The sequence below is a fragment of the Canis lupus genome, chromosome 30, assembly GCF_048164855.1.
Source record: "Canis lupus baileyi chromosome 30, mCanLup2.hap1, whole genome shotgun sequence".
In the NCBI taxonomy this organism is placed as follows: domain Eukaryota; kingdom Metazoa; phylum Chordata; class Mammalia; order Carnivora; family Canidae; genus Canis; species Canis lupus.
The window spans coordinates 35,942,197-35,960,022 of NC_132867.1; the positions used below are offsets into that span (position 1 = coordinate 35,942,197).

Consider the following 17,826-nt stretch of genomic DNA (forward strand, 5'->3'; position numbering starts at 1 on the left):
TCAAGAGACAACACGATATAGCCAAGAGGATGTCCAAGAGACGATACATGTCTGTTGTTCAAGCCCTCATTGTGATACTTTGTTATGGCAGCCCTAGAAAATTCACTTACTGAATTCTGTAGAGATAGTAAAATATCTTTCCATAGTACCATTTTAATGGGATTGTTTGATTTTTGTAATAAAAAGATGAATAAGCAAGGTTTAAATAAATACTCATGAATGCTTTCCCATTTTTTATTCAGCGTGTGGTATCCTAATTCATTTAAAAAAGAATAAAAATAATATTAATATGTTTATCTAACAGTATAAAATCAAAAGGAGTTCCTAGTGTAAGTCTATCACTTTCTTTTTTTTTTTTTTTTCAGAAAGATTCCAGTCTTGCCTATTGACATTGGTTCCAGTCCATTCTTTAGAAATGTGATTTTCATTGCAATGGAAAGAGTAACAAAATAAAACCAACTGGGTTAACATAATAAGAAAGACAGAGCTGCCAGGATCATACAGTGTGTATGTACGTCCTTATTTTCCATATCAGGAATATCATCATAGAGTCCCCTGCAGTAGTTTTTTTTTAGTGAGTAAAGTTCCCTCTGGGAAAAAGATGCTTCCTTTGGTGAAGAGCAAAATGTGAAGAAATCTTATCTCGGGTTCTGGGCTTCCTCCACTCTCTGGGCATACTGGCTGTCTTGCCATTTGCATTTGTACTTTTGAGTATCCTTCCCCTGGTGGGATCCTGCTCATCTTTGAAGATCTAACTAATTTATCATGTCCTTTCTGGAGCACTCTGAGACTGACCAGTCCTTAGCTGGAACTGTTGAGCTCAAGGTCCCCTCAACACTCCAGTGGCACCTTATCCCATCATTTGAAATTACCTCTAAGTGTCTGTTTCCCTTGTTGAGTTGTGATCGCGCTGGGGCTCATTGGTCTTGTTTATTTTCAGGTTCCTAACATTTACCACAGATCTTCAGCACTGTAGCTTCCCAATAAATACTGATTGTCAAGTGAAAAGACTCAACTCAAGGAAACTAGTGAAACAGCTTAATTCAGAAATTTTGTTGATTGGAAATGTCTGAGATGTATTATTAACTCGAAAGATGGTTTGTGAGTCCTTAGAAAGGAAAGTGGGAGGGGTCTGCTTCCAGCATTATGCCAGTCTATTTGTGAAGGACCCTCAGCTAAAATACAAACCAGTTGCTGGAAAATTACAAAATTCATAATTTCAATCAAAAGTAAGTTCCACTAAAAAAGTAAGGGATGGCACTTCTGGTTCTGGTAAAAATGGTGTGAGGACAGCTTTTCTCTCCTGCTGGATACAAACAAGTAACTTCTCTAGACAAAACCTTCCACCCAAAGACTCTGGGAAGTCTAATACAGCAGGAAGAAGGAGAGGGGTACCAAACATGAAGATTGACTTCTTAGGGGGTACATTTCTTGATTTTCCCGTTTCCCTTTTTCCTTTTTCATCATCTGGCATCATCTGAGAGTAGCCCTGGCACAGAACTGGGCAGCAGGTACTGACAACAAAATCTGGTGAAGAAACCCTGTCCTTCTGACCAGAGCACTGGGACAAGGTGCCCCTCTGAGCCAGAGAATGAGTGAGGAGTCCTCGTTATGTTCCCCAGCCTTCCATGCTGCCCCATTGGGAACTGCTCTGCATACAGCGTGCTATAGGCACCAAAAGCCTGCGGAAAAATCTTTCTAGCCAGAGGACTGGGAAAGGGGAGTGTGGACAAAGAGTTTGGGTGGTGTTTTTCTCATTTCTCACTGCTTTACTCTGCGAGTGACCTGAGTGTGTGCAACCATGCAGAGCACAAGGGGCTAGCATTCCAGAGAGAAATCCTGTCTTTCTAGACAGAAGACTGAGCAGTGGGGTTCTGGGAGCTGAAAAAGGTGGGGAATCCTGCAGAGGACAGAACTGGGAAGAGAATCCTGTGCATGAATTGATACAAGTCCCAAGCTTTACATGCACAAGACAGAAAACAAAAAGAAGAATCTTAGAAATTACCATAATATACAATCACATTTCTAAACAGTGTCCACCAAGGAAGAAACCCTATTGAAATTCAGTAAGACTTGGTATGGAATGATACTGAAATTCTAAATGTCATAATTATGGGATACATGGAAAGTGAGAAAAATGTATAGGTCTAAATTCTTATATTAGAAAAGAAGGAAGTCTGACAATGAATGTGCAGAGTATCCAACTTAAAGTAGAAAAGGAACAACAGGGTATAGAGATGCTGCATCACTATATTGCACACCTGTAACATAACATCGTATGTCAGCTCTACTCAAAGAGAAAAATTAAAAGCAACAATAGGATGAACCCATGGGAAATAGGCAATAAAGACCAGCGTGTAAATTAATAAAATAGAAAACAGAGGATCTATAAAGGCAAACATTGGTTTTTTGAAAAATCTAAGAAAATAGACACACCTCTGGTGAGATTGGTCCAAATTACATCCCTAGGCAATCTGTCCTCACAGTCTCAAAAGAAATGAGAAGACGCTGAAAGGTGCAGATGTCACTGCAAGATGGCATGAGGCAAGATGGGACTAGGGGAGGAAGAGGTCTTCTGGAGTGTTCTCAGGTCCAGGCATGTCTTTGACTGTATTTATTTTGTTTTTTATTTTTTAAAGATTTATTTATTCATGAGAGATGCACAGAGAGAGACAGAGACACAGGCAGAAGGAGAAGCAGGCTCCCCACGGGGAGCCCGATGCAGAACTCGATCCAAGGACCCCAGGATCATGATCTGAGCCAAAGGCAGACTCTCAACCACTGAGCCACCCAGGTGCCCCTGCCTTTGACTTTATGCTTGGGAAGGCGATGCTTGATTTTCATAGCAGGGTTGTCTAGCCTAAATTATTTCCACAAGCCCAAGGACAGCCTTGGGCACACAGTGTGTGTGTGCGTGCGTGCGTGCGTGTGTGTGTATCTTTTAAAAATTCTTTCATTTCATAATTTCTCCACCGAGAGCTTCTCTGTTTGGATCTCTGGTTAATCTTCTACGAGTTTAATCTGCAGGGAAGTGATTAGACGTGGGCCATCTTTTTGGTGGCCATTTCACTCCTTGAGTAAGACTATGGAAGAGTAAGGAGTGGAGGGGAGGGAGCGCATGTTATTGGTGGTGGAAGCAAAGCCTGATTTATTTAGAAACCAGGAAACCAGACTGCAGCACAGCTAAGGAATCTGTCGTAGCAACTGAGCAAACATAGGGTCAGGCCCGGCAAGATGAGGATTTAACAGGCAAAGCCCTATTTTTAGATTCACAGCAGCAAATTATGATGGGAAATGTTTTGAGCGGAATACCAATATGATGAAAACCATCCTCAAGAGAGAGCCCCCTGCATAAAGCCAGATGTATTCACTCTGTAGATAGATAATGCATCAAAACTGCCTGGAGAACATGATTCCAATAAAATTAGATGGATATAAACCACCATCACCACTTTTGAATACTGCAAAATCAATCAATACATATTGTCAATATTCAGAAACAAAGAATTGACTATAGATACTCTGCCTTTTTATTTCAGATACTGGCGAAATGATGGGATGCTTCTCTTTACTCCTTGCTATTCTCAGTAAGAACTGCACTGAATTAGCACAGTAATAAAGTGTTCTGCACTTACGTTTATAAGTGTTTGTGTGGGAGAAAAATGTTGGTGATTTACCAAGCTCAGTGTCAAAAAAGAAGCAGTATAGTGTAATTGCTGCCATAGTGTAATAAAAATTTTAATTCAGTCGGTTCAGCCAACTGCTGATTATTTAAATTACAGTGAGTCCTGCCTTACACTCAGGTTTAAAGCCCCTTCAACAAACAGTTGTACCGCTTCCGCTACCCAAATATTGGAGGGCCAGTGAGGTTCGCCTCCAGTTATGGAAAAATAAATTGAAATGTGCATTTTCTTAATGTCTAAAAGAAGACATTCTATGTGAGTACTCCTACTCTCAGCAAAGTAGTTGATAAAATTCACAAATTAAGTATTGAATTAAATAATAAACGCTATTTGTTGAGTGTTTATTGTCAGGCATGGAATGCATCAACCATTCACTCCGTGCAGCAGCCTTGTTATGATGTCTAATCTCACATGTGAGCAAAGTAGGGCAAAGAAAGTTTAAGTAACTTTCCTAGATAACGTGGTGTTATGGACTGAACTGTGTGCCCCTAAAACTCATATGTTGAAGCCCTAACACTGTAATGTGACTGTATTTGGACTTTAGGGATATAAATAAGGCTAAATGAAGTTGTAAGCGTGGAGCCCTAATTCAATAGGATTGTTGTCCTTACAAGAGGAAGAGACACCAGAGGGCTTTCTCTCCTGCATACACGCACGGAAAAGGCCCGACCAGGATGCCACGAGAAGGTGGCTGTCTACAAGCCAGCAAGAAGGACCCTCTTATAAACATCCTCTTATAAAACTCACTTTCCTTTTATTTTTTTTTTAATTTATTTATGATAAGCACGCAGTGAGAGAGAGAGAGAGAGGCAGAGACACAGGCAGAGGGAGAAGCAGGCTTCATGCACTGGGAGCCCGACGTGGGATTCGATCCCGGGTCTCCAGGATCGCGCCCTGGGCCAAAGGCAGGCGCCAAACCGCTGCGCCACCCAGGGATCCCTCACTTTCCTTTTAAAGTCATCTGATTTTCTTCTGGAAGGAAGGAGAATGATGGTAGTACAGTACCCCTTATGATCTGTATAAATCATCCTTTAAAAGAACCCCACAGGTGCTGACACTATCAAGCACAAACTTGTGAGGCAAAATTAAGTTTCTTTGCCCTTCTATTTCATCTCAGAACATTCCCCCTAGAGGTAGTATAATCAAAGTACTGTGTTCAAAAGGTACTTGGACGCATTCTTTTTTCTCTGTGGCGATATCATTTATTTTATGTCTCGTTAGGTTCATTTGTTTCTGTATTTTATTTCCTTTTAGGATTTGCTTTTGTCATCCTTTAAAAAAAATTGTCAACCATTTAAATGAGGTGTGTCTGGTCGGTGGCCTGGGGCTGGCCCCAGAGTGAGTGTATGTGTGGGTACGCGTGCATGTGAGCGTACGGTGCACGTATATTAGTGTGTATCCACATGCGTTTTTGTGCTTCTACGAGCTACCCTTGTGTGCGTGCAAGTGTGTGTGCCCTCGAGTGTGCACGCGGGAGTGTGTGTGTGAATCGCATGGAGGCAGTGGCAGGACCGGTGGGGAGAGGCACCCAGCACCTTCTAATCCAGGGGCTTGGTGGGCACACATGACACCCCAAAGACCTTGTGGGGACAGCACACAGGCAGGATGAACACGGCCCCCCCCCCCCCAATGCCAAAATGGTGTGTAACCCACCTCAATACCGATGGTTCTTGCGGTGGGAGAGGGGAACTTTTTGAGGGATACTTTGGTTTTTTTTTTTTTTTTGTTTTGTTTTTTTTTTTGTTTTTTTTGAGGGATACTTTGGACTTTGGATCTGAATTAACCACATTTAAAGCTGGAAGTGACTAAGTTACCTTTAACTGGCAAATGTATGCTTTTTTTTTTTTTTCTCTACTAGGTAACAGGGGGCTTAAGAACAGAGTTAATTTCAGTCACAGAGAAACAAAGTGAGTTCTATTCCTACTTATCTGAGTGTCGCGTCCATAAATTGTAACCTCTCCTTGGACATAGTTTTTAAAAGTTGGCTTAACATTCTTAGAATTTATCCTTTCCCAAATAAAACAAAAAATGACATTTATAATGAAAATGCCTTTATCTTAGAACAAAAAAGCAGAGTCTGTGATCCTAAGAGTGCCCTCTGGAGGGTTTATAAGGCTCACGTGATTGTCTTACTCTTTGTATAGTTGAACATAAATATCTTATTTGAACTGACTTTAAGATTCTTGTAAAATCTTTAGGTTTTGAGTTTGATAACTAGGACAATATAGAGATGGGGGGCGGTGAGTGGGATACAGTTTTAGTAAGACACTTAGGATCTTTCTGATGAGTCAAGGGTGTCCAGATGGGCCATTTTGATGGACCAGTGGGCTCTTGTCCCAGCATGTTAACTCTCTGGTGTTAAAAATATGTTTGTAGGGACACCTGGGTGGCTTCACAGTTGAGTGTCTGCCTTCGGCTTAGGGCGTGATCCTAGTCCTGGGATCAGGTCCCGCATTGGGCTCCCTGCTTCTCCCTCTAGTCTCTGCTTCTCTTTCTGTGTCTCTCATGAATAAATAAAATAAAAATCTTAAAAAAAAAGATTTAAAAAAAGTTTGTGTTTTTGAGAAGACTAAAACTTACATGAGCCACTGACTACATTCTTTGTGGGACAATCAAGAGTTAAAAATAGTTGAGGCAAACCCTAGATGATGATCTCATCCTACTACTAGCCCTTCACAAAACCAGAACCTTAGGTGGAGCTGAACTGCAACAGGCATCTGCTTGGCTGTTAGGTCTTCTAGGAATGAAGTGGTCTTGGAGCTCCTACTACCAGCAAGCTCATTGAGCTGGCTCTGCAGCTGACCCTGCTGGCCGTCTCCTCCTTCTAAGTCCTCTTGGCCTCTCAGTCCTTTCTCTGGAGCTCTGAGGTCCTCTGTCTACACCCTTTCCTTGGTTGATCTAGTTTATTCATATGATTTCATGAGCTGCTGACTTTCTAACTTCCAACCCAAACCTCATGTCTGATCTCCAAATCCGTACATTCACCCAGCTTCCCTTGGGTGTCTCATTCCCTGCCCCTAACTGCACATGTGCAATGGATATCACCTTTTCCTCCAAACCTGCCCCTTGCCCCAGATTCCCAATTCCAGTCAATGGTACCATCGACATCCAATCACTTGATGCGTATAGTTGATTCTGCATCTGAAATATATCTTGAGTCTCAGCTTCTTTCTCTCCCCATCACCATGGCCACCACCTTGGCCCACACCACCCTCATCTCTAGCAGCAGTTTCTGCCTTCAGCCTTTCTTCTCTTCTCTCTTTTCTTCTCCTGACACTAGAGTGACCTTGGAACAAAGCAGATCTGATTATATCTGCGTCTCGCCTAGAGCCTCTAGTGACTTCCTATTGCTCCTAACATAAGGTCCAAAGTTCTTATGCAGTCTCTCTGGGTCTCTGCTCCCCTGCCTGATGGCCTCCTTTCACCTGCCTGACTTGTACACCCCCTCTCCAGCAGGCCCTTCCTGATGTCCACACTGAGTTAGGTCTCTCTGTCACACCTGCCATCACACCCCACCTGTCCCCCGTGAGACTTCTTGCTGATAGAACATAAATACCGTGACAAGCAGGAACTGTGCCTGGCTTGTGTTTCTGGAACTAGGTGCAATGTGGGGCATGGTCAGTGCTCAATAAAGATTTGGGGGAACTAAAGGAATAAGAAAGAATGACAAAATATAACCAGTAGTTCATACACTGATAACTCTTACAATGGCGTGAGTCTAGTTGGAGAGAGAATGCCCTCTGTGGAAAACATAATGGATGGTGGAGGCTACACATTATCAAGGCTAAGACAAGCAGCCCAGGGAAAGCACTAGCCTAAATACAGTGGGGCTGGCTGCCTGGGAAGCCTCCTGGACAAAGATGCCTCTACCTGGGCCCCAAAGAAGGGGGATACTTCAGGTTAGTGAGACCCACCATGTGTCTTGAAGCTTCCGTGTATCACTCGCACACAAACTCTGGACTAAGGCAGATCCCATTTAGAACTAGACACTTGCAGAAAAGCTAAATTTGACATCTTGTGGGTACTCCTGGCCTCAGGTCCCTTAGGTCTCTTTGCCCGCTGTCTCGGTGTCTGTGAGGGCAGCACAGTGAGGGGAGACCGTTGGCTGACATGCATTTGATGTGGCAAATGTACAAAGTCATCAACACCTATTAAGCCATCTTTAGTTCCCAAACTGAGATTTGTCTTTGCCTCTAAGATGCATGTGTACAACTTGACCCTTTTTAGCAACTGGATGGTTTGCATGTGGGAAGGGAGCAGAACATGTAAAATCCCTCCTCCTGACTTCCTTTAGGCTTGTGAATCTGAATTTCAGAAGCAGGCATAGACTGGGGAACCATATCTAAAAATTAAGTAGAGCTTAGGCCTGGCCTAGACATAGTTCACGTTTATTGCTTTTTCATAGTTGTCTGTGTTTTTACTATGTTTGTTAACTTTGCACCTCCAGAGCCACATTTGCTTAATCTGTGGAGTCATGTCCTTTCCACGTTCTCAGAGGGCCCATTTCTACCCTGCCTTGTTTGTAGCCTGTCACAGGGAAGTGCCTTAGGAGTGGCAACTACCCTGTGATCTCACTTAAGTGTGGAATGAAAACAAAACAAAATACCCAAGTCATGGAAAAAGAGGTCAGGTCTGCAGTTACCAGGGGGATGGGGTGGGCATGGGGGAACTGGAGTAAGGTGGTCCAAAGGTACAAACTTGCAGTTACAAGATCAAAAAGTACGACGGATGTAATGCTAACATGATGACAATGGTTACCCCCTCTGTAAGGAGTGGTTGAAAGTTGAGAAAGTGGATCCTAAGGGTTCTCATCACAAGGGAAAAAGCTCCCCCCTTTCCTTTCTTCTTCTTTTTTGGAGGAGTAATCTATGTGAGATGATGAATGTTAACTAAACTTTGGTAAACGTTCCACAATTTATGTATGTCACTTTATTTATGTTTTTAAAAAAAGATTATTTATTCATGAGAGACACACAAAGAGAGGCAGAGACACAGGCAGAAGGAGAAGCAGGCTCCCCACAAGGAGCCTGATGTGGGACTTGATCCCAGGACCCCGGGATCACACTCTGAGCCGAAGGCAGACACTCAACCACTGAGCCACCCAGGTGTCCTATGTATGTCACTTTATACTAAGGTCCTGCATGTCAGTTATATCTCAATAAAACTGGAAAAATAAGGAAATGCCCTGATCCTGTTTGGAACTCTTCCCAAAGTTGACAACATCCGGTAAAACAATAACCAAACTTCCCATTCTCCCTTCTGTCCTGGTTTTCCCAAAAAGATTGCAAGATGTCCTTCCCACAGGGGAGGAGAATTGATGGACAAAGGAAGGAGCAGGTGTGAGAACCTGCCACTGCAAGAAAACAGGCATTTTTCTTTAGAAAAACAGACTGTAGTAGATTTTTAACCAAAGCAATCGAGCAAAAAAATTATTAAAAAAGCAAAAAAGTTATTTTTTATCTTTCATAAAGTAATCTCTATGCTTGATATGGGGCTCGAACTCATGACACTGAGATCAAAAGTTGCACGCTCCACTGACTGAGCCAATCAGGTGCCCCAAAAGTGGACTTTTAAAAACAAGTAAGATCTTTACTTGTCAGATTCACAAATCCAGTGCCAGAAAGGTAATATAACAGAGACAATGTATTCATGAGAGCAAAGATATCTTCTTATGGGCTGTTCAATAAATGTGATCTTACGTTGAAATTTTGGGCAAATTTTGGAAAAGTGTAGTTGCATCCTGCATGTTTATAAAGGTTTGGACATTGGTGATGTTGGATTGACTGAACCACATGCCATAAGTGAGCTTTTGTTCAACAGATTCTGAGGCATCGCCACCTGGGCCACCCTGGAATGTAGCAACTGTAGAGCACAGTCTCTCCTTTGGCGGCAGCTGTGAGGCTCAAAAACATGTGGGAGACACTTAGGATCGCTTTCTAGAGCCTCCTCATAAATCTGATCCTGTTTTACCATCAGCAATGTCCCAAGATGTCCATAAATCTAGTCATAGCTACGACCTTTCTTGTGATCTGTTGGGATGTCTTCATTCTTCCACTAACCGTGAACAGTTAATGAAATTGTGGCAAATTCTGCATATGACTCTACTAATGAATCTACATCCTTCCTCCAAATCTGGAATCTTTCCTGACCTGTCAAGAAATTTGGTTTGCTTTGTAGAGGGTGAGGCAAGCCTTCTGAATGAGCCCGGCCTTGTAGACATATGTGTAATACCGTTAGAAATGAGAGCCTGCTCTGGTCCAAGTCTGGTTTTGAAGTATTGATTTAAAGTAAATATACCACCTAATCTCTATGTTCCTCATTCCAATCCATTTATGGGTGAAAAATGTAGCCAAGGAGGACTGATGTTTCCAATACGAGTTTTTTTTTTTTTTTTTTTTTTTTTCCAATACGAGTTTTTGATGTTTAAGGACAATCAAATATCTTTGAAGAACAAATGAAAACTTGGTGTGGCAACATAAGCCCTCACTTTGATTTATCCTTCGGCTCACAGATCATCACCAGGTGTCCACGTCCTGGCTTGACTTAGTTTTGTGTCGTGGGAGTGACACGAATAGTCCATCATTTTGTAGTCACACCTCCAGCTTGGTATTCTCCTTGGCTGATACCATATTCTTGCACCTTCATCATTTATTTGGCCCTGCCTTTTAAGGCAAGGAGGCACGAGAGAAAGACACACGGTGTTCCTCCTTGGGCTAATCTCTGCCATCTCATTTTACTGTTCCTCCCAGAGGGAGGCCGGTATGTTCCAGCAGGCATGCCGGGGACGTTCAGCAGTGTGCCTGAGAGCAGGAACAGCAGGTACCAGGATTCCGGGTCACGGCATGTTTGCCATCCATTTAGACGAGTCCTAATAGCGGGGCTCCCACAAGAGTGACCTAGGTTGTGTGCCTGGATCAGAGGAAGGGGAGGGATAGAAACCCACATCTGTCCCAGTGTGAGGAAGACAAGCCAACTCTTGGAATAATTCATGAGTATCTAGCACAGTACAGAGTACTCGGTATGTTCCCAGGCCATGGCACCATTTCTTAAGCATAGACTATTGTAGTTGTCCTTATTATATCGTGAAGGTGCTGATGGGATGCTTACTCTTCAGCTCATTTCTTTGGATACTGGGAGTCTTTTGACCTTTCAGGAAGTGTCCTATTAAATGTCAAGACTTGGCTGAGGGGCGTGTGTGTTTGTGTTTGTGTAGGGGGGTAGGGTGGGACAGGGGAGCAATACTTTGAGGCTCTTTCAGAAAGATCTTGGTTCTGAGGTAATGTATTAACCATATCTTTTATCTTCTGTGTTCCTATGTCTTGACATCTGGGGACTTGTCGACCCTGGAGGAACTGCCACCCCAAGGTTGGCCAGCCCCCACTGATAAATAGTAAATGGTTTGTCTGTGAGAGTGATTTGCAAACACAAACCAAGAAATCTAGAGCCAGCACCCCAACCAGCTCTGGGACTCACACTCCTGGGTTAGGTGATTAGGGCAGGTGAGAGCCCTAACCACCCCGGGGCCAGGTATCAGAGAGCTCCTATGCCTCAGTCCACTGAAGTCATTCAGATTACCCTGCCTCGCTCCTTCCTCCCCACAGAAACCACAATAAAAGCTCTTTCCACAGCCCTGCCCCCCTACCATCCCCGCTCCTGACCAAACCTCATGCTTCCCTGTGTGGTCTGCTGTGCTGTGCCGTGCCCTGTGTTCTTGAGATCTGTGAGTAACTGACTACCTTTTCAAGGACAGCTGTCTCCTGACCTGTTGGCCTTACTGAATCTCAAATTTTCTATCGACGCACTCTGTTTTAAAACAGTTAACATCCTGGTAGAAATAGAGAGGCGGGTCTGTGGCTTTGTTTATGTTAATACAGTGGGAGGAAGCAGCTGTGCCACCAGCGATAACCTGTGTTTCCTGAACCTCAAACTGAGACCTGAAGTCTGGGCCAGCACCATATGTTAGATGCCAGGCTCATTGTCTATGACAGTTCTGAGACTGCCCAGGAGGCCCCTCCAGCCTGGAATAGCCCACGATGAGCTGGGTGGAGGCAGCCACAGACCCTGCCTCTTCTGACAGTCCTGGGGGGGGGGGGCGGAGGATGTCAGGCTAAAGTGGAGCCCATAGGAGTGGCATCTTTGAACACATTCTCTGCTTTTCTCAAACCTCTTCACAAGAATTAAAATGCCCCAAGAAAGAGCTAGGGTTTGGGGGTAAAGGCCAGGAAAGGGCTCACAGGGAAGGGGCTTTGCCCATGAGGGTGGGGGCTAGAATTGCTGAGGCCTGACAACTCTGTCTGCAGAAGGTTGTCCCACGGCTTCCTCGGTCAAACCTCTTTGAGCTGCTGCCTGCTTGGTGAGCTCTTGGAACCCTCCTCAGAGGAATGATGGGGGAGGCCACTCACCTCTGAGGCCCAGCCTTTCCTCTGGGAAATGCTGGTGGCACACATCGTGGCCATCAGCACTTGAGTTGTCAACCCTGCAGAACTGGTCCATGGTCTCTGGGAGATGTCATCTTGCTAATATTTAGATTGGGGCACAAAAATGAGAATTATTTATTTTCCTTTCTGGATAATTTCACTTTAGTCTTCCAGCATTTCCTCCTGACCAAACCATCAATAGGTACATGTTTCAAATGACTTCTCTTGGAGTAGAGCGTCCTGATTTCACTGTGCTGCTTCCCAGGCCATGGATGCATGGGACCTTTCTCAGCCCAACAAAATGATGAAAATCAACCTTCTTCCCTATTTCCTGTTATTTCCCAGCAATGATCACTTCTAGAGCCACATCATACTAGATTTGTTACTTTGGGTTCTTAATGTTTAATTCTTTCTTTCTTTCTTTCTTTCTTTCTTTCTTTCTTTCTAGAACTGGTCACCTATGAAAAGAAGTTCATATATCACTGTGTTTTCCCTTTTCCTTCCCTTGATTTACATTTCATTTCTTGCAGGCTAACCATGACCCATTGTGGAGGAAGTCAGAAAAATTTGATGCAAGGAATCTTAGCCCTGAGATTTCTAGTAGGAAGATGTGATGCCTTTTCCTCTCTGGCAGCCACCTCCAATTTTCACTTATTGTTCATATTGTTCCACACACTCAGAATTCATTGCAATTACATGCTTCTCAATAGACATTATTAATGAGAAATTGAGGAAGATTAAAGAGGATTTTTTTTAATATCACAAAAGACCTCCACAAAAATCCTATGATGAAATCAATTGGAGATTAGGATTTTTGTAGTGGAAGGTGGTGAGGATGACAGCAACAGAGATGCGGCCATAAATCCCCGATTGCCTTTGGTTGAACAGCTGCTTCTTGCTGACATTTTTAAAAGGTCTGTTTCCAAATGAACCAGCCTGGGTTCCAATTTAGCCACATTTATTTCCTATATGTTTATTCTATGTCACTAAATAGGAAGGTGAAAAATTGTGTCATGAACTTGACCCAGTGAGTGTTTTTTCTATGCATTAGGGACCTACCCCTACCAAGAACCTCATGAATAAGAAGTCATTTGAGGAGTTTTAAGGAGACAGAAGGACCCTCATTAAGGCAAAAAGGGCTGCAGTGTCACAGTGTGTTGGGGTACAGTAAGGGTGGACACAGGGAGAGGAGTTAGAAGCCTTCCTGATGGTCTAGGCAAGAGTTAGAGGCAGGTAGATTGCAAAGGTCATAAGAAGGAGAGAGTGGACAGATTCAAGAGATAGTTAGGAGTTGAAATGGGCTGAGCTTGATACTGGATTGGAGATAGTGTCAGGGAAGAAGCAGGTATCTGGATGTCTGCTAGGTTTCTGGATTGAGTGACTGAATACCATGTGGACTCCAGGGAAAGGACTGGAGTTGGGGGTGTTTGTGAATTTATTTTGGATAGGTTGATTTCAGTGCCCTTGAAACTCAAGCTATAAGAGGAGCTTTCAAATGGGCTGTTAGGTCGAACATTCTGGAACTCCAAGGACAGGCCTGGGTTAGTGGTAAATTTGGGAGTCACTGGCATATGGCAACTGAAATGAGTGGGATGAAAACTGAAGATAGAATAGAGTGAGGGGGCCAGGGGTCTTAGCCTGAGCTGTGGGAAGCTCTGACATTTCATACTGGTTATGAGACTATGACCCTGGATGAGATCCCGAGAAAAATAGGGGAAGAAAAGCCAGGAGAGTTAGATGTCAGAGACGCCTGGGGAAGAGAGGAGTCCCAGAGGAAAGTGTGATTAACATCAAAATCTGCTGGCGAGATAAATTAAATGAACACCTGAACCAGCTAAATGGATTGGTAGACTGAGGTCCCTGGGGAGCTGGGTAAGAGATGCACCAGTGGAGTGGTGGGTTCAGACACCAAAGGAGTGGGCTGAGGTGTGAATGGGCAAGAAAAAGAGGGAGGGAGGAGATATAGACAATTCACATGAAGAATCTGCTCATACAGAGGAGAGAGAGAAAGAGAAATGGAGTTGTGGAAGCAGGAAGGTTTTGTTTTGCTTTGTTTTATTTTAATAAGAGAGACTCTAATACATTTACATCCATTGTGAAGAATTTCTTGGCGAGGGAGAGCCTGAATATTCAGGAGAAAGAGGGTATTATCTGTAGGGTTTTAGGGTGAACATCTGCCCTGGTTTGTGTAGGACAGAGGCATGTCCTGGCACGTAGGACTCTCAGTGTGAAACCAGAATGGCCTTGGATAAACTGGGATGGTTGGTGAACTGAGTTTATGGAGAAGGACAAAGGGGATGATATCCAAAGCATGGGGTCAGGAACCAATGTCCACAGAAGGAGGGACAGCTTATCTGAGGCAATGGGTGCAAAGGAAAGGACGAATTGAGATGGAGGAATGTTTGTAGGCTTGTTTGGGGGAACTGGGAGCTGCCCACTTGACATTTTCTATTTCTTTTATGAAGTAAAAGATACCATCATCTCCTAAGGGAGGAGGAGTACAGAAAATTTGAAGTGGCCTTTGTGGAGCAAGTTGACCAGAGAAATCCAGTAGTGTTGCTGGATGGTGTTGAAGGGCCATGTGAGGTTGGGTGCCATGATTTTGTAGTGATGCCCATTTACCCATTTTGCATGTGGGATTGTCCAGCAGAGATGTGCAAATCAGGGAAGGTCGGTGGTTGGCTTCCTCTGGGGGTGACATGTTTCCAAGTGGTGTAGCCACAACAGCAATGAAAGGTTGGGAAGGAAAGATTTAACTTATGGCCAAGAATTTTATTGAAATGGCAGACCACGTAACTTAGGCAGGGTAAAGACAGAAGTGACGAGAGGAAGTGAGGATGGATCGGGAGTGAAATCAATGGGTTGGGTCCTGGTAAGGTTAAAGGCAAGGCTCTGAGGCTACAGAGTCGGGACTGTGGCTGAGCTGGAGGCGTGCCTTGTCACCATCAGTGCCAGGGGCCATGGGGTACAAGGGTGGAAGGCTGCAGGTATAGCTGTAAACCCATGCACTCTTAATGGGATAGGAGGACAGAGGAAGGGAGGAACGAACATACTTGAAGGAGAAAGGACAGTGAATGACAGAGACAGAGGGAAGCTTTCTAAATGTACTTTAGAAAATAAAGCAAATGCAGTTGGATGTATTAGGGAAATTATTATCATCAACTGGTGTTCTGTTCTAGGACAGATGGTGTTATGGGTTGAATTGTGTCCACCTAAAATACACATGTTGGAGTCCTAACCCCCAGAACCTCAGAATGTGACCTTCTCTGGAAATAGAGGCATTGTGGAGGTAATTAGATGACAATGTGGTCATCAGGGTGGGTGAGCCCTAATCCAGTATGACTGGTGTCCTTATAAAAAGGAGAAATGTAGGCACAGAGACAGACATGCACAGAGGAAGAACACCATGAGAAGATGCAGGCAGAGATTGGGGTGATGCATCTACAAGCCAAGGAGCACCAACGATTGCCAGCAACTCCCAGAAGGAAGGAAGGAACCCTCCTATTCACACTTTGGCCTTGGACTTTTGGTCTCCAGAATCAAGAGAAAATCTCTTTCCATTGTTTAAGACCCCCCAGTCTGTGGGATTTTGTTTTGGGAGCAAATGGATATGTATGGGATTACGGGACTTGTGTCAGTATTGATGCATTCTCCTCTTCCACATCTCTCCTGTATTCCAGCTCCAGCTCTGGTGTAATTCTAGTTTAGTATTCCCTTAATTATCTTGTCTCTCTTATTCTCCTATGTAACATTTTTCATGCTTAAGGTGAGAATATACGACCTGCTTTATATACTGAAAGTCTTTCCACAGGAAGTCAGAAGCACATTCTTAGTTAAAACAACTTGCAGAAAAAGTAGGTCAGATGAATTTATTCTATAAACGACAGTCCTCAGTGTGTGAAATAATGCCACCCAGCACAGACCCCATGACGATGAGTGGCTGAGGCATGGAGACCCCAAAGGGATCTGGAGCCAGGTACACCAGATGCCCCAGTAGCAATTCCGGCCAAGATGTCCTTGGACCACTTTTGCTGCCTCTCAGAACCTGATACTCCACTTCGTGGGATATTTATGAGCATCAGAGATTGTGGATGTCGAGCATCAAGCACAGTGCCTGGGGTGTTAGCTTCTCCTCCATCTTTTTGCTTCTTCATTCATTCATTCGTGGTGGAAGCAAGCACATGTGTCTCTGTGCTGCGATGTTCTAGGCACCGTGAAGATGCTGGGGATGTGAGACGTGAGTATGAGTCCAGCATCCCCTCTCGGTGTGCTCAGCAGAAGCTGCTGGAAGCTCTTCTCTGTGACTCTGGCTGTCTTCTGCTTTCCCAATTGAACATTTTTCTGCTGGATTGACAAACGAGAAAAAAAGTGTTGGCATCTTCTGATAACCCTTCCTGACATACTGTCTGTTGGTGACAACACAGATTCCCTGCCTCACAGCCCCTGGATGCAGCAGGTGCAGGAGCAGGGGCCTGGTCGGTGTCAGAGCCCTGATCGTGTCCTTGGTTGGGCAGGTGGTGTGGCCTCCTTGGCCCACCGTCAGGGCCAGCACGCACCTTCCTCCCCCTTACGCTGGTCTCCTCTCATTTTCTCAACCAGTCCGGGAAGCAGCAGGCTTGCCACTCCTGCTCCACGGACGAGCACAACCTATCACGTGAAGTGGCTTCCCTGAGGGACAGGACGGACTGATGGAGGAGGCTGGAGGTGGCGGGCGGGTGTGGTTTGCCTCCCCAGAGTCTCCTCATCCTCTCCACCAAGCCGCATGGACACCCCACAGGCCCTGTGGGGCCTCAGTCAGTCTCAGGGGTTCTCAGAACTTATGGGGGAGCTACAGAAAAGGGGCACAGCCCTTCCCCAGTGAACTGGAGCCTGAGAGGGTGTGAGGCAGCGGCGGCCCAGAGCGAGTGGAGCCAAGAGATAGAAGAAGGTCAGGTCCCCCAGACATGTTTGGGTGGAGCCATATTTTAGCTCGCTCTCCTGGTCCTTGAACACACTTCCTTTGCACACGTACATGCGCCCCTGTGCACGTGTGAGCGGCAACGACGCGGGTAACTGATACCCAGGTCTGCGATGTGACCCCCGGAGCTCCTAGACTAACCCCCTCCGCAGTGGCAGCCAGGTGACTTTCTGAAGTAATTACGCTTTCAAAAATCCCGCCTCTCAAAGATGGCGTCCCTGACGGTGACACACAAATCAGCGCTGCTGTTATTTATAAAGAAGCTGAATGAACTCACTGGCTGTTCTTTACAAGAATCTCAACAGACTCTTTGGTCCAAGGAAGGAGTACTTCTAGATTTTAGGTGATCTCCACGCAGGCTGTGTGAGTGTGAGAGAGAGTGTGTGTGAGAGAAGGCAGGCCGCAGGTCGGATGGACACAAGGAGTGCTGTGAGAATCCTCTGTCAAGTGGCAAGTCTTACTCGAATATAAAATGAGCTTCCACTGCCGTTCAGCTGGTAAATCTTGGCCTCTGACGGTGTCCCACGAGGGCCTTCCCCTGGTTCTTGGTGATGGGTAAGGCCTCCCTGTTGGCGATGGCTCCCAGGTGATTTCCTCCTCAGAGATCAGGCGCTGAGGCACAAGACAACGGCGCCAGCTGGTAGGCACGGTGCCAGGAGCGGGGTCTGGAGCTACGACCTGCCTCATCTGTCTGCTACTGCCATCCCCTTCCTCCACACCGGTTTCCGTAGTTACTGACACTCCCACGTGGACTCCGGTGTGGGCCTGT

At 44.9% G+C, this 17,826-nt stretch overlaps 1 protein-coding gene and 1 long non-coding RNA gene across 5 annotated transcripts in view; one reads left to right on the forward strand and one right to left on the reverse strand.

Annotated features, from left to right (window-relative positions):
* The window catches only part of LOC140621664 (uncharacterized), a 66,087-nt gene extending 62,167 nt beyond the window's left edge, over nt 1-3,920 (forward strand). The window contains exons 7-9 of one of the 3 annotated variants that reach the window (XR_012021432.1): nt 366-511; nt 2,640-2,794; nt 3,540-3,920. This is a non-coding gene — a long non-coding RNA (uncharacterized lncRNA). The remainder of the gene's footprint in view (nt 1-365; nt 512-2,639; nt 2,795-3,539) is intronic. The other 2 variants (XR_012021424.1, XR_012021425.1) reach the window with 2 other exon arrangements.
* Nucleotides 1-17,826, reverse strand: part of KCNJ6 (potassium inwardly rectifying channel subfamily J member 6) — a 270,328-nt gene that overhangs the window by 17,363 nt on the left and 235,139 nt on the right. The window lies entirely within an intron of this gene.